Raw genomic sequence first — 16,105 nt, 5'->3', positions numbered from 1 at the left:
GATAATTCAGTATCCATGGCATCTGAAAGAAAAGGAATCAGAGCTCAAGCAGCTATAACGTCAGTAACAGCATGGATCAGCACCCAATGGATGAGCAGGAGCAGAAGCAAGAGCAGCTGCGGTGGAGAAGAGTCCATGGATAGCCTTCTTTCGCGTAGCATGTGTTCCCTCTAGCCAGTGCACCGTGATGAATTTTATTGCCGTGCCGTTACGGACCTGTCCATCTATTGTAGTTGAAATGTTGTTTTCTATGAGATATTGGAGGGCCAACCAGCATTGTATACTCTATTGTTTAGTTTGGAGTTAAGTGCTTTTTCTGGAACAAGTGGAGTGCTCGGTGTTTAATGTGCTCCATTGATGGGTATCTCTTGCCGCTACCTTCGCCTGATCTAGTTCAGCTAGTCCTGGACCAGATAGTATGGAATTTACGGCTTCGTTAAAAGTGTATCGGAGTGCGCCACTGATAAAAAGTGATCGTTGTATCTTTTTTATCTTCTTAAGCGGTTCATTATAAGGGCTTGCCTTCATACCAGTACTCCAAACAGTAGTGTAGGTCTGTCTATGGCCGTGTAGATCCAGCTTACTATATAGGAAGACATGCTCTATTTGAGTCCTATAGCTTTTTTGCAAAGAGGGCTATAGCAGCCATCTTTGAACTTTCTTCTATGTTTAGGTTCCAGTTTAGCTTTCTGTCTAGTACCACCTTTAGGTAATTGGCGTTAAAGTTGAAGGAAAGCCTTTGGTTGTTTAGTCCTACTGAAAAGAACCAGTTTTGTTTCTTGCGCATTTACTTCTTGGCCTTTACGGCTTATTCAGTCGGCTAGGGCAATCTCTTTATATGTGTATGCCATTAAATATTTAATATAATATTTGTTAAATATTTGGGTAGGGCAAAGATCGATGTTAGATGACTATGACTCCTATGACTCTTTTTAGAGTTTTAAGCAGGAATTGATAGACTGATTGGTCTGAAGTTTTTTGGGGTCTTATACAACGGCTTTCCCGCGTTGAGTAATCCATGATTTGAGCCACGGCTGTGGAAGTTTTTCTAGCGAAAAATATCTTTTGAAGATATTTGATAGTTTGTGGCAATATCCCCTGCATGTTGGATTTGTGCAGGTACGATTTCATCGAGCAGGCTGATTTGTAGGTGTTAAAGCTGTTTTCTGGTCAATTTCAAGCTAGGGTGGATAGCTCTGTTGACCACCAGGGAGGCCTATTTCCTTTTTTGGATTTTTTCTTGGGCATGCTCTTCTGAGGTCATTAAGACTTCTGAGGTGTTAAGACTTTCCACTATTTGAGGACCGTCTGGAGGCTGTGGTACGTTGGCCCTGCTTGTCTTTCTAAAGTTATACAAAACTACTGGGTTCGTGGAAAAAGAGATATCTCTATATACCTATGCTCGGAGAAACAGCACTACTCCTTCCAAAGAGCTACATGGCTAAGTATTTATTTCGCTAGGGTCAGATCAATGGATTCTGTACGATTTTCAATAATTAAAGTCGGGTCACTTCCCCTATTGATGTTTGACCTAAGTATAAAGTTAAAATGATTCGCATTCGCAGTCGCATTCTATTAAGACGCCTATGTTGAGCCTTTCGCTGTTTTCTCTTAACCCCTTTACTTGCTCACCTGGCCATGTAGGACGACAGCGCCCGGATTGGAGTGACTGAAACTTTACTTAGCTTTACTGCAGCTGCCTTGTTATCTGTATCGCTGTAATTATCGTATGTAGTAAAAAAAAGCTTTTTAAGGAAAAATAGTTTCTTAGCTACGATGCAGGATTTAATTTTACCTTCTGAGCTAGTTCAAAATCCATACCTCCTGCTAGCCATGGTTTCTAGACTAGGCCTATTTTTGCTCCGTTTTCAGCACAGAACATGGACCACTGCACATAAATTTGAAGCGGAAGCTTTAGATTCCGTAGAGCTACGAGAGGTGGGCCTAGAAAAGATATTTTAATGTCAGTGTCCATGGCAAGAGCAGCTGCGGAGGAAATTTACCATTGGAGTTACCATATTTTGATGAAACCCAACACAACCATTGCTCTATTAACCGTGGTGGATATATGATCGGTAAATTTAAGTTTCAAATCTAATAGGACACCCAGACCGTTAAACTGAGTTATTCGTTCTAAGGCGAACCTATAGAAAATTTACAAAGCCTGCTGAGGGCAAGAACGATAAAATAACATTAGCTGTATGTTACTTGCTAAACACCAATTTTAAAATATATCAAAATCGGATTGAAGTCTGTAAACTTATACTGAAGACAAAGCTTAACGTCATCCGCGTACATAAGTACAAGTTCAATTTAGAAATGCTTCATTAATTCACAGCATCATATTTTTTTTCTCTTGGATGCCGAGGAATAACAGAAGATCGGAGTCTACGAAAATAGATAAAAGAGTTTAAGGAGACGCTGGCTCAGTGCCTTGGCGCAGTTCTTCAGTTCTTCAGTACTCCATCGGGGCCTGCCGAATACACGGGCTTAGCATTGTGGACACGGTCTTAACGTCGTTTAAAAAAACTATGGAAAGAGCGGCCAATGCCTGATCAGTGTTCGTATATGAGTTTTCAAACGTAAGCAGAGGAAAAAAAAAAATTAGTGCTTGCATTTAGTGTTTACAAAGTTATAAAAAAGCTTCGGATCTTGAGTAAACATTCTGCCGTATACACGAAGAAATAACTTATTGTACAGCCATCAGGCCATTTTATAATTTGGTAGGTCGGAGCAATCAAATTCCAAAATTAACTTATTTAGGCTCAAAAAGTTATCCTTAGGTTATGTAAGGCTAGACGGCTGGCGCTTAACTCTTGTGGAGACAACCACCACATTTAGACCGTATTCGGTCCTATTCGGATCTATTTCTGAAATCATTTAGATGTTATTGAGGAAGCAACGGCAAGGGGAGTCACTAGAAGAGTATTTTATGGCTCTAAGTAGACTGGTAGCTTCGGTGAAATCAGGAGTGGAAAACGATTGGGTTATCAAGACGGCAAAAAGAAATCTCCTAGAACCGATGAGGCAGTGGATTTATCCAACGCGAGTCTACACCCTAGAACACCTGCACGATGAGTGCAAGGAAGTGGAACGAGTGCTAAATCTGGAGCGAGGAGCAGGACATAGGCACCGCGTGAGCGCCGGATTCAAGCCCCGGGAGGAGCAACGAGTTGGAAGACTGGAAGAGGTGCATCCCTACGGGACAGGAGGACCAGCCGAAATGAACGCAGCGGACAAACTAGGAGATACGGTGGCGGCGATCTCTAGCGGCGCACCCCGAAAAGTGATCACCTGTTGGAACTGTCAGCAGGAGGGTCATGTCTACATGGACTGTGAAGCGGCTCAGCGAAGGCTTTTCTCTTACAAATGTGGATTGGCAAATACCGTAACGCCCAAATGCCCAAATTGCAGGTCGGGAAACGCCAACAGGAACGTTGCGTCGGAGGGCAACCAGCGTTCGATGAAAGAGCCCGAAGTCCAGAAAAGGCAGTAGGAAGGCTAAGGATAGAAGCACGAATGCCCTTATCAGACACTCAGGAAGCGATAGGAGATAAAGCGGAAAATAGAGTCTATCGAAGTTTGGAGGAGAGGGTGCGTCAGTACAAGGAGGCGAGGGAAAGAATCTTCCGAGAGGAGCAACTAGCAGGGATGACGATGGTTACAAGAAGAGTCAAGAAGATCCGCGAGCGTTTCAAAGCGAGAAAAAAGGAACGACAGGAAGTAACCCGCTCCGTGATGTCCATGACGCGTGAAGGACCCAAAACAGACCCACGACCATACGCAATGGTCAAGGTAGCAGGGAGAATGATGAGAGGACTACTAGATTCCGGAGCTTCGATTAGTCTAATTGGAAGAGGCTGCAGAGAATTGGTGGAACGGCTCGAAATCCCATGGAAGCCATGGCATGCTACGGTCCGAACGGCGAATGGATCGCAGCAGCAGATCTTGGGCAAAGTGAAGATGCAAGTGGAGTACAAAAGAGAAAGCGAACAGAACAGGGACAGAGAAGGATGGTCATGAGCCGCATGAACTGGGAGAAGAGGAAACAAAACAACTAAACAAGATAAAGAACTCGTTCCTGAATTTTGAGGAGAACGGTTTAGGAAGGACAGAGGTCATGAAGCATAGCATCGAGCTGACGGAAGGGGCAACGCCGATCAAGGATCGGCACTATCCGGTGTCGCCAGCGGTGCAGACACTCATTTACCAAGAAATAGATGAGATGCTACGCCTGGGAGTTATAGAGGAGAGTGACAGTGCATGGAGTAACACCGTCACGTTAATCCGAAAGCCAGGAAAGAATCGCCTCTGCCTCGATGCCCGAAAGCTGAACAAGATAACGGTCAAGGACGCGTATCCGCAGCAGAACATCGAGGGGATCTTGAGTCGCATAGAAACGACAAGGTATATCTCGAGTATGGACCTTAAGCATGCGTTCTGGCAGATAGAGCTGGACGAAGCCAGCAAGAGGTATACGGCGTTTACGGTCCCAGGACGCCCGTTGTACCATTTCGTGGTGATGCCATTCGGGTTGACAAACGCAGCCCAAAGGCTGTGTCGGCTGATGGACAAAGTCATACCGCAGAGGCTCAGGGAAAGCGTCTTCGTGTACCTGGACGACCTATTAGTAGTGTCAGAAAATTTTCAAGAACACATGGAAATGCTGGAAGAGGTATCCAGGAGCCTGAAGTGTTGTCAAACGTCTAACATGTGCGGTTTAGTATATGTTGGATGTTTATTATTGTTAGCGGTCTGTATGGGAAGGGTCAGGGAAACCACGGCCCTGGTTGAGCTAGCCGGAGACAGACTCATGTCGATTGGCGGACCGCAGGACCAGAAGTTGGTCATAACAAGATGGCGACCGCTCGAGAGGTCCCCAATTAGTAGGTTTCCGGACTGCGAAAGAAGCAAGGAAATAGAGTCAATTTATGGCAGTACAAATCAAAGTTGAATTGGAATTCCATATGCGACATCGGGCCTGAATAGACCAAAGGCCGATTTGCGCAGAAAGGAATGAACTGTGATATGTACTGTGATAAATAGATAGGACTTAAAGTAGAAATAGATAAGAGTAGGAAAAGGATAAGGTTAATAGAAGGAGAAAATACAACAGCTGTGTCTTAAACTACAAAGGATACATATGCGTTGATAGAAGAATAGGATAAAAAAGGATTTTTTTTTTTATATTTATAGGGGTTCTGAACCAAAAACGGAAGTCCCAAACGGCTAAACATAAATAGCCTTTGCGTTGTTCCAAGAAGGACCAGAAGAAAAACCCTATAAATAGAAAACAAAAATATCAAAAATATATATATATCTTAAGGCATCTTGACTAATAACCATCAATAAAAATGGATGGTTAGTATAGTCGACAATGCCGCTAATAACACTCACCCGGAGATCCAGGAAAACACGGTTCAGACGGAAAGCCTCAATCCGGAACCCCAAACATCCTTCCTTATAGCCCCCAGATAGGAAACCAGATATAGTTGTGTTACTGAGAGAACTTTTTATAGAAGTCTATTAGTCCAAAAGTTGAGGACGGAGCGTTTGTGTAATTATTTATTTATTTATTTCGGCATTTATTAGTATAATTATTTATTCATTTGTTTATTTATTCATTTTGTTTATTTATTTATTTGTCTATTTATTTATCTATTTATTTATTTATTTTGGTTATCGGGGACTCATTCTGGTGGTACCGGCCAGTATTGAAATTAATTATTATAGTCAGTCAGAGCTTGCATATAAATAGATTGGATTATTCGTATTGGAACTTGAGTAAAATAAAAATAGGACTCTATGGGTGGACCAAGCCTATCGATGCTCGAAGAAGGGGAAAGAGATTTGGACATGGAGGGGGAGCACAGGGCGGTAACGAGCAAAGCAGAGAGACCACTCGACTCAGCGCACAACAAAGGCAATCCCGAGGAACCTCAGCATGGAACAAGCATCAACTCCATTCGGGACATACTCTCATGTCCAATTAGATCCCATTCAGGAGCAGTATAGCCTGGAAAACGCAGAGCCTATGCATCCTTCAATCGACGAGAGATGCAGGCCCTCATCCACACCTCCCAAGAGCAGCTAAGGGTATATCTCAGCCAACTGGTGGATCGAAGGATCGACCTGTGCATGAAGACGGGATTTGAACAAATACTCCGGAAGCTGGATCGGGACTCCGGAAAAGTTCCTTCCTCGAGGTCATCAGAATCCTCCAAGGCCACCCAGGTGGAGAATCCACGGCCTTATGGTTCAGCTGGCGGTTCTCCTAATTCAGGAAAGCAACAGGGAGACAAACAAAAGGCAGAGAAAACTACGGTTTTCCTTGCCCCACCAAGTTCAGGGACAGGAAACAACAGAAGCCAAGGAGACGCATTAGGAACGGTCGGAACAAACGCCTTGCTGAACCGGGTACTAGCGGAAAGCAGCCAAAGAGCGGAGCGAAGCGGAAATTGGGAGTTTTCACCACCGCCGAACAATTGGAGGCACCGGAGCTCGAGCAGGAATAGAAGTTTCCAAGGATCGCAAATGGACGGGCCCAGAAGCACCAATAGGGCTGGATGGTTGGATATATGGTACCGCAGGAACAGGGAGCACAACAGAGGAGCCGGCAGTATGTTCCGATAGATAAATGGGGTTTCCAATTTTCAGGTCGTCCAGGAACGATGAGGGCGGAAGATTTTCTGTTCCGGGTAGAACACCTTCAGAAACAATATGGGATGCCGTGGATTGAGCTGCTTCGAGACTTCCACCGGTTGTTGACGGAAGAGGCATCCGAATGGTACTGGCTACTAATAAGGACCAAGCCGCCGCAAGACTGGAGAGAGTTAAAAGAAGCCCTGCAACGCAGATATTGCGATAATAGAGGCGACTACGATCGCAGCCAGGACATCGCGGAGAGGAAGCAACGGCAAGGGGAGTCACTAGAAGAGTATTTTATGGCTCTAAGTAGACTGGTAGCTTCGGTGAAATCAGGAGTGGAAAACGATTGGGTTATCAAGACGGCAAAAAGAAATCTCCTAGAACCGATGAGGCAGTGGATTTATCCAACGCGAGTCTACACCCTAGAACACCTGCACGATGAGTGCAAGGAAGTGGAACGAGTGCTAAATCTGGAGCGGGGAGCAGGACATAGGCACCGCGTGAGCGCCGGATTCAAGCCCCGGGAGGAGCAACGAGTTGGAAGACTGGAAGAGGTGCATCCCTACGGGACAGGAGGACCAGCCGAAATGAACGCAGCGGACAAACTAGGAGATACGGTGGCGGCGATCTCTAGCGGCGCACCCCGAAAAGTGATCACCTGTTGGAACTGTCAGCAGGAGGGTCATGTCTACATGGACTGTGAAGCGGCTCAGCGAAGGCTTTTCTGTTACAAATGTGGATTGGCAAATACCGTAACGCCCAAATGCCCAAATTGCAGGTCGGGAAACGCCAACAGGAACGTTGCGTCGGAGGGCAACCAGCGTTCGATGAAAGAGCCCGAAGTCCAGAAGAGGCAGTAGGAAGGCTAAGGATAGAAGCACGAATACCCTTATCAGACACTCAGGAAGCGATAGGAGATAAAGCGGAAAATAGAGTCTATCGAATTTTGGAGGAGAGGGTGCGTCAGTACAAGGAGGCGAGGGAAAGAATCTTCCGAGAGGAGCAACTAGCAGGGATGACGATGGTTACAAGAAGAGTCAAGAAGATCCGCGAGCGTTTCAAAGCGAGAAAAAAGGAACGACAGGAAGTAACCCACTCGGTGATGTCCATGACGCGTGAAGGACCCAAAACAGACCCACGACCATACGCAATGGTCAAGGTAGCAGGGAGAATGATGAGAGGACTACTAGATTCTGGAGCTTCGATTAGTCTAATTGGAAGAGGCTGCAGAGAATTGGTGGAACGGCTCGAAATCCCATGGAAGCCATGGCATGCTACGGTCCGAACGGCGAATGGATCGCAGCAGCAGATCTTGGGCAAAGTGAAGATGCAAGTGGAGTACAAAAAAAGGACTCGAGAAATCCTATTCTATCTATGTCCATAGTTGGAGCAGGAATTATACCTAGGAGTGAATTTCTGGCAGGAGTTTGAAATCGCGACGGAGTTGTTTGGAGTATGCGAGATGAAAATGGCTGAAGAGAAAGCGAACAGAACAGGGACAGAGAAGGATGGTCATGAGCAGCATGAACTGGGAGAAGAGGAAACAAAACAACTAAACAAGATAAAGAACTCGTTCCTGAATTTTGAGGAGAACGGTTTAGGAAGGACAGAGGTCATGAAGCATAGCATCGAGCTGACGGAAGGGGCAACGCCGATCAAGGATCGGCACTATCCGGTGTCGCCAGCGGTGCAGACACTCATTTACCAAGAAATAGATGAGATGCTACGCCTGGGAGTTATAGAGGAGAGTGACAGTGCATGGAGTAACACCGTCACGTTAATCCGAAAGCCAGGAAAGAATCGCCTCTGCCTCGATGCCCGAAAGCTGAACAAGATAACGGTCAAGGACGCGTATCCGCAGCAGAATATCGAGGGGATCTTGAGTCGCATAGAAACGACAAGGTATATCTCGAGTATGGACCTTAAGCATGCGTTCTGGCAGATAGAGCTGGACGAAGCCAGCAAGAGGTATACGGCGTTTATGGTCCCAGGACGCCCGTTGTACCATTTCGTGGTGATGCCATTCGGGTTGACAAACGCAGCCCAAAGGCTGTGTCGGCTGATGGACAAAGTCATACCGCAGAGGCTCAGGGAAAGCGTCTTCGTGTACCTGGACGACCTATTAGTAGTGTCAGAAAATTTTCAGGAGCACATGGAAATGCTGGAAGAGGTATCCAGGAGCCTGAAGGCAGCAGGGCTGACGATTGGCCTAAAGAAGTCGCACTTCTGCTTCAAGGAGCTGCGTTACCTAGGATATGTGATCGGCGGAGGAATCGTGAGGACGGACCCAGAGAAAGTGGAGGCCATAAAAAAGGTGACGATGCCGAAAAGTGCCAAGGAGGTTCGACGGTTTCTCGGGATGGCAGGGTGGTATCGAAAATTCATACGGAACTTTGCAGAACTGGCGGCGCCGCTCACGGATACCTTGAAAAAAGGTAAGTTCGTTATGACGGAGGAGGCGGAGAAGTCCGTAAAGACGCTGAAGGAGGCGCTGAGTGCATCACCGGTTCTGAGACATCCGGATTTTAAAAGGATGTTTTATGTACAGTGCGATGCTTCAGATACCGGAGTTAAAGCGGTACTTTTTCAAATAGAGGAGGACAAAAGCGAACGGCCCATAGCCTTCTTTTCGCAGAAACTGGACCCAGCGCAGCGCAACTACAGCGTGACGGAGAAAGAATGTTTAGCAGCCGTGCTGGCGGTGAAACGTTTTCGTCCGTACATTGAGCCTACAATGGATCATGTCCGTCAAGAATCTGGCCGGAAGGTTAGCGAGGTGGTCGTTCAAACTGCAACCATATCAGATGGCAATCGAGCACTGCAAAGGATCAGAGAACGTGGTGGCAGACACGCTCTCCAGGATGGTGGAAGCCGTTGAGGAACCAGAGGAAGACTGGATGCTCGGATTCCAAACCACGGAATTTGAATCTCAAGGGTACATGGAATTAAAGCAGTTGCTCGAGGCGGAAAAGGATAGGTTTCCGGATGTAAAGATTGTGGATGGCTTCGTGTTCAAAAGGACCGAATGTAAAAGCGCGGTGGAGTTGGAGGAGAACACCTGGAAGTTGTGGGTACCGGCCTCGCTGAGCGCGGCCATGATAGACGAGGCGCATTCCCCGCCCGATAAGGCTCATGGAGGGATGGCGAAGACCCTGCATCGCTTAAGGCGGCGATTTAATTGGCCAAGAATGGTGGCTCAGGTTCGGGCTTTTGTGAGGGAATGTCGGACTTACAAGGAGACGAAGCCTACGAATAGCGGCCCGCGGCCAGGTCTAGGAGCCGAAACTGTAACCTACAGACCATTCCAGAAGCTATACATAGATTTCTTGGGGAAATATCCGAGATCTCGAAAAGGGCACGCGTATATCTTTATTGTGGTAGACCATTTCTCAAAGTTTGTGTTCCTGAAAGCCATGAAGGAAGCAACGACGGCAGAGGTGGTTAGGTTCCTGGTGGGTGAGGTGTTTCACACCTTTGGAGTGCCGGAGACCATTCATTCAGACAATGGGAAACAGTTCTTGGCAAAGCGATTCCAGGAAATGATGCAGGAATTCCACATCCGCCACGTCAGGACAGCAGTGTATTCCCCTCAGTCGAATGCTGCAGAGAGGGTGAACCAGTCGGTACTGAACGCCATTAGGGCATACCTGGACGACGGAAATTGAAGCAGCGTTGAGAACGTCAGTGCATACGGCGACGGGGGTAACCCCGCACTTTGCCCTGTTTGGACAGCACATGTTCAGAGATGGAACCGACTATAAGGTGGCTAGAAAGATAAAGGCGCTGGAGGCGCCTGTGTTTGCCGCCGTCGGACAGGATCGCCTTGATCAGAGACGTGGTAAGGAGGAACATGCACGGGGCACCTGAAGCAAGTGCAAGAACTTATAACAGGAAGACGCGAGTGATTCGGTTTCGGCCTGGCCAGGACTTTGGGAAGAGCTTTAATGCCAAATTCGCAAGGAAGTTTGTGAAATGCAGAATCCGAAGGCCGATCGGCGAAAATATGTATGAGCTGGAGAATCTGGACGGAAAGACCGCGGGAGTATTCCACGTAAAGGATCTGAGGCAGTGACACTAAGAAGAAAGGGAGGAGATAACAACCAGCGGAGAGGTGCCTGGAAGAGAGAAGAAAGCATAAATCAGGCATCTTGTAGATATGGAGGTACTTGCGGGACAGGAAGACGCCGGCAGAGAGAAGTCAAGTGCCTAGTGACATCGAGAATCCGAGGGGTCGTCTCCCACGTTGGGCGCTGAAGATAGGGTCCAGAGCCGCTTCCCGAGCATGTGTCTGATCCAAGGAGTAGAGCTGAATCGTCCATCTTTCCATTGTCATTTGACGCTAATAAGCGTAAAATGCTAATGTAGCTGTTGTGGCCGATGTAAAAAATCGGAGCAGGGCTGCCACATAGGGAAGAAAAGGGCGACAGGGCTGCCACCTAGTCCCGGGCAGGGAAATTTTTGAATAAGAGGGTTGATGACCTGGGACGGATCCGGTCCGGAACAACGGTCCGATCCGAATGACCATGCCATGTAAAGATCGAAGGGATTGAAGGTGAATTGAAAGGCAGTGGTCAAGCGGTGCGGTTGTAGGCACATAAAATAAAAAAAAAAAAAAAGAGGAAGAAAAAAAAAGGAGAAAGAGCTTTCTCATGTTCGGTGACGCGAAGAAAATATAATTTTGCCGGGATTGAAGGAGACAAATCGGGAAGCAGGATCGGCAGGAAGATAAGGTAAGAGGTCGGTCCAGGAGGGAGAGCCTTAATTAATGGGCTTCTTCATTTCCAGGACCGGCCAGACTCGCATCTCCGGGGGAAGAAGCCAGGCCGGGAAGGAAAAAAAAACTAGGCCTGGTGCATTTTATTTGGGGATTTAAAGATTTAAAAAATCAAAGAACCCAACGGTCATTTGATTCCCCCCCCCCCCCTTTTTCCTTTTGATTTTTGGCGCCGCCGTTTTTTTGGCGCCTTGCGGAAAATAGAAGCCGGGCCTGAAATGTGATGGTGAAGGGCGGCTGCAGGTGTTGATTTGACCCACCGGAGAAGGACCGCAGGCTAAGAGGCTCTTTTTTTTATCTGACTGGTTGGCCATAATTCGCAGAATTTCCCCGCCTTCTCGGGGCCGGAATCCGCCCACAAGGAAAGAAGCCTGGAGAATAGCCGATTGGAAATCCGACGGGGATTTCGGAATATACAAGAAGAGATCCGTTCTTGCCCTTGTTGATTATTTATTTCTAATTTATAGTTATTTATTATTTAATTTTTTAATACCCATTTATTTTTTTTGTGTTGTTGTATATGTATTTTCATTGTTCTTTAAATATTCCGTTATTTCTTTTTATTCTGTTTTGTTTTTTTTTATTTATATATATATATATTTATTTGGTCCTTTTATTTATACATCTAACTAAGTATACATGTAAGTTCCGATCGCGGCCGTTGGAGCTAACGGTTGGCAATTTCCCAAAGAAATTAGATAAATTTCCTTTTTGTTTTGGCGGTAGTCCCTACATATTAAGGAGAGCTCTCTTAGGTAGGGATATAAATCCGGGCGGAAAGTGAGTTTATTATAATATTAGGATAATTGCCGTATGATGATGATTTAAGCCCTGAGCGAAACCAAAGCGTCGGAATAAGAGAAAGTAAAAGATAAAGGATAAAAACTGATTAAGCATTATTTGTAAAGATTATTTAATAAATTGTGAAAGAAAGAATGAAGACTGAGTAGAGGATAAGTTGGGGGTTAGGGATAGGATAATGGGAAAATAGGAGGGGATTGAGAGGAAAGAAATAGGGGCGGACGTACGAAATGGCCAGCGTTCCGCTACGGAAGGGAGGGCAAGCCCAACTACTCTATGTCAGCAGGAGTAGGATAGAGATCCCGTGTTAGTCAGGTGAGGATGAGTGTTAGAAGTTTGTTTGTCTCATTATGTTAGGATTTGAATTTAAATGTTGTGGGGAATTTAGTGTTGTGAAACGTCTAACATGTGCGGTTTAGGATATGTTGGATGTTTATTATTGTTAGCGGCTGTATGGGAAGGGTCAGGGAAACCACGGCCCTGGTTGAGCTAGCCGGAGCCAGACCCATGCCGATTGGCGGACCGTAGGACCAGAAGTTGGTCATAACAACTTCACCGCAAATAAGACCTACAACAGGGCGTGCAACCAATATTCCTTTTTTTTTATTTTAAATAGTTGTAATTAAAAAAAATCCCACGGTTAATTATACCATTACCACGGGTAATTATACCTCGAAAACCTTGGTAAAATTTAGTTTGCGAGAAATCTTGTCAACCGACTTTGAAAACATAGTTTTGAGAAAAACGCTCTTAAGGAGTTTCGCTCTGCCTATACCTGACCTCGAGAGTCCACCTTTTCAAGGCTGTATCTCCGAAACTATTAGTCGGATCAATTTAGAGCAATGTTATAGGGATATCCAAGAGTTGTCTCCAATAAGATATGGCAGCTATAGGATTTAGATGCCCGATCCTTATGAAATTGGCAAATTAATTTATTTTATATTCCCAAAATGGAATCTGTACGAAGTCCCATCATTGTAACTTTAAAAACACCAAAGTTATGCCAATGTCTCCTTCACTGCGTTGCACACTTTTGACCAAAATTCCTCTGCAAGGATATAAAAATGTTTGATTGTTTGAAACAGAGATCCCTTAAAGGAGAAGAGGAAAGGAGAAACATTATGAGTAATAGCAGCATAAATAAATTATTATAATCAAGAAAATCATTAATCACTGATTAAAAAAATCAAATTAGATGCAGAACACAGAATACACATCATTTTGGACTTACAACATACGCAACTGAAGAGACATAACTGAACAAAAATCTATCGCAAAAATACCATCAAAATACTGTTTGCTTAAATATATCAGACATTATTTATTTTCATTATTATTAAATTTCATCTACCACATTTTTAGAAAATACTAAAAAATTATTGTAAGTACATTCAGAAAAGTAACTTAAAACCTATTACAATTAGGCCATATTCACATGGAAAACATGTTTGACGAGCAAAACGTTTATTTTTTCAAGTGTGAACGATTTTTTAAGGTTACTTGGTTGTTAATGAATGGATTTGAATTTATAATAGCCAATGTTGAGAATAAAGGATTCAAATACATTTTCATATATCATGCCACGTTCGGGTGTATGTTAGATTCATGCATAAAAAAATAGATAGGTGAAAGAAAGTCATTGTTTTATTATATCGGTAATATACATATTATAATATCCATAATTAATTTAAACTTACATATATGTAAAAACTATTAATATGTAAAGCTATCTAGATAAGTTTGGACGAACAAATCTTTTTCAGTGCTAAAATTTAACGAAAAAAAATACTAGGAGAATGTTATAATTCCCTGAAATAACATATTTTGTATTCGTTTATTATAAATCTGTAAACATAGTATGCGATGATGTGAAGGCGAAGATGAGAATTAAAAAAAGAAAGGGAAGCAGCAATATCCCTAAACGTTGCTTACTTCTATTAATATTCTCGCATTAACAATTTTAACCAAGCACCAATTTGCGAATAGACATAGTGTGACACAAAACATTGGAGTCGTTCGGCTGATTTCAGTATTACGAAAGCACGCTATTAACCTCCTCCTCCAACTCACTCTGATTTGACTCTGGCAATGCGTTTGAAGGCTCCCTTAATCTCCCATTCCCACTCACTCAATTCGTTGCTACTCTACACTTGTTCATTCTATTTCGTTCGAATGGCTGTAAAAATGAAAAAGTATTTACCTCTGTTTTGAACTAATTTGCTTATCGTTCACTCTCAAAGCTAACCACATTTTTTCGATCTAATTATTAGGTGTAAGTAAAAAGACACGTCCTTTTGGAGGTATATGGTGGCGCTAAATTAACCTTCCGGGGTTTTTTGGCTGTAATTTAACAAAAAAAAAAAAAATTTTTTATTTGGACTTATATTTATTTATTTATTTCTCTTTCGCCATTGATTATTTTAATCTTACATGGCTACTATATAATCTAACTTACATACTACTTAAGAAATGCCTAACCAATAAGACCCTAAACGCTTGTTTGTCAAAGCCCCACTTAGTTCGGAGGCTAGGCGGCAAAGTATTAAAAAATGATAATGCTCTATCAGTAGGCTCGTTCAAAAGGTAATTGGCCCTACGACAAGCAATCCGAAAAGGAGCAAACGAGCGAAGATCCCTCTGGGGCACATTGAAGTTTATAAGCTCCAATAACATGGGGCAATCAATGCTGCTAATTACTATGTTATTGATAAAAGTTAAAGCTGCCACAGTGCGCTCAAGTGTACATATGTGGAGGAGAAGGCACCGATCCCCAAACCTTAAAGGGAGAAGTGCAAATTTTAAAAATTTTTTCTGCAACCGCTCAACTCTATTGGAACTTATTTTATTTGCGGAGCTCCAAATGATAGAGGCATATTCCAGCGGCGTATGCGGCGTATGATGCGGCGTAAACACTAAGTTTCACGTACGGGCTCTTGAATTGGTCTGTGTGCAGCTTCACAAAACCCAACATGGCATACGCCTTAGGCATTATAAAATCTAAATCGCTGGAAAGTTTTAAATTTGAGTCAAAAAGGACGCCAAGATCAACCACCTCCTCTTTGTGCTCCAGGTCATGGTTGCCAATTGCATAGGAAGTACATAAGTCTAGCGCCCTCTTACTGTAACGAATGAAATGACATTTAGCTAAATTTAGAGGAAGGAGATTGAGGGCGTACCAAGAAGAGACTCGGCGCAAATAATCCTGCAGTAGATAGCTATCCCTAATGCAGCTAATGGCCTCCAGGCAGTGCTTAGAGAAAACCACTAAGTTGGTTGTGGTGGATCGCCCAGGCAGGAATCCATGTTGATTATGAGAAATAAAGTTACGAATCAAAAATGTTAGCTTTTTGTCTTTTAAATTATTTTTACATCAAGTCGAGCATATGATGTCATGTAATATGATGTCACCGCCACAGTTGATTGTCATTTGAGCCCTTTTGTTAGCATTTTCCATCTCTTTGGCCAGAGCTTCCGCCGATAGGTCTTCACATTCTTGACGGGTATTGTCTTTATAAGCTGCAAGAGTTTCAGGCTTGTTGACATAAACCCGCGACTTCAAAAAACCACACAAAAGAAGTCTGGAGCGGTCAATTCAGGCGAACTTGCTGGCCAGTGCTAATCGCCAAAACGGGAGGTTAGGGGCCTGGAAAAATGCATCCTTCAGCATAATAGTCACCAATAACCCGCGTTCTGGAGAAGTGTAGCGTAACTACACAAATTTCAAAACAGAACTTACATGAGATGCCAATTGAAAAATTTAAAGCATATTTTGATAGGAGGATTACTTTTGCGCCACCCTGTACCTCATAAACATCTGAAGAGACAAAACGGAAAATCGAACGTAAAAATACTATTAAAATACCGTTGGGTAATTAGTATAAA

At 44.1% G+C, this 16,105-nt stretch overlaps 3 long non-coding RNA genes across 3 annotated transcripts; all 3 read right to left on the bottom strand.

Annotated features, from left to right (window-relative positions):
* Positions 1 to 4,744: 4,744 nt before the first annotated feature.
* On the bottom strand, positions 4,745 to 11,538 carry LOC123257272. The gene is made up of 2 exons (XR_006507297.1): positions 5,398 to 11,538; positions 4,745 to 5,280 (listed from the first exon to the last, which is right to left on the bottom strand). It is a non-coding gene; the product is annotated as an uncharacterized LOC123257272 (long non-coding RNA).
* Positions 11,539 to 11,977: 439 nt separating this feature from the next.
* LOC123257592 lies at positions 11,978 to 13,686 on the bottom strand. The gene is made up of 2 exons (XR_006507731.1): positions 13,455 to 13,686; positions 11,978 to 13,314 (listed from the first exon to the last, which is right to left on the bottom strand). It is a non-coding gene; the product is annotated as an uncharacterized LOC123257592 (long non-coding RNA).
* A 936-nt stretch (positions 13,687 to 14,622) lies between these two features.
* Positions 14,623 to 16,073, bottom strand: LOC116654547. The gene is made up of 3 exons (XR_004309785.2): positions 15,960 to 16,073; positions 15,400 to 15,866; positions 14,623 to 15,342 (listed from the first exon to the last, which is right to left on the bottom strand). It is a non-coding gene; the product is annotated as an uncharacterized LOC116654547 (long non-coding RNA).
* Positions 16,074 to 16,105: the final 32 nt, after the last annotated feature.

The sequence above is a fragment of the Drosophila ananassae genome, chromosome 2L (assembly GCF_017639315.1).
Source record: "Drosophila ananassae strain 14024-0371.13 chromosome 2L, ASM1763931v2, whole genome shotgun sequence".
Lineage (NCBI taxonomy): Eukaryota > Metazoa > Arthropoda > Insecta > Diptera > Drosophilidae > Drosophila > Drosophila ananassae.
This window is presented reverse-complemented; position numbering and strand designations above follow the sequence as displayed.